The sequence below is a fragment of the Zeus faber genome (assembly GCF_960531495.2).
Source record: "Zeus faber genome assembly, chromosome: 17".
Lineage (NCBI taxonomy): Eukaryota > Metazoa > Chordata > Actinopteri > Zeiformes > Zeidae > Zeus > Zeus faber.
This window is the reverse complement of record NC_137204.1, coordinates 13,808,941-13,809,859: the sequence shown is the minus strand read 5'-3', so window position 1 is coordinate 13,809,859 and position 919 is coordinate 13,808,941.

Sequence of the window (919 nt, the reverse complement as noted above, 5' to 3'; positions counted from 1 at the left end):
GGATGGAAAAGGGGTTCAATTGTTCATTGTCCACCCAAGTCCACGCCTTGAGTATTATGTCATCGTGTTCTCTTATAACACACATGTTTTGAATTCTCTGTGTTATAATAATGTGTATACCTTATTATAACACAGAGAATGTGTGTATGATTTCATTTCTCTGTGTTATAATAATGTATACATGTGTGTTTATTTTAATTTCTCTATGTTATAATAATGTTTACATGTGTGTACTTTTTAATTTCTCTACGTTATAATAATATATACATGTGTGTATGTTTTGATTGCCCTGTGTTATAACAATGTATACATGTGTGTATGTTTACATTTCTGTATGTTCTAATAAGGTATACATGTGTGTTTATTTTAATTTCTCTGTGTTATAATAATGTATACATGTGTATGATTTAATCTCTCTATGTTATAATAATGTATACGTGTGTGTTTATTTTAATTTCCCTATGTTATAATAATATATACGTGTGTATGTTTTAATTGCCCTGTGTTATAACAATGTATGCATGTGTGTATGTTTACATTTCTGTATGTTCTAATGATGTATACGTGTGTGTGTGTGTCTTGGGGGAAGAAAGATTGTTGCTGCTGGCCCGAAAAGTGTGGAGGCAGCTTTCTTTACACGGCCTTGAGTGGGGGCTCCCGGGGGAGGAGGAGAGGTGGGAGGACCTTTCCGTGTTTGGCCCCCGACGGCCCCTCATTGAGAACACAGAAGCCGACGCTCTCGCACGTCTCGGCACGGAGCTCTCCCTCTCTCGCTCTCTCTCCCTCTCCCTCGAATCTCTCCGGACCCACCTATCGCAGAGGATACTTATTTTAGGATACTGTCTGGAATACACCAAGTCGCGGATCTATGCGAAGCCTACGCGGAAGTGCACTCCATCTGTGAAGTTGAAGAGGAGGA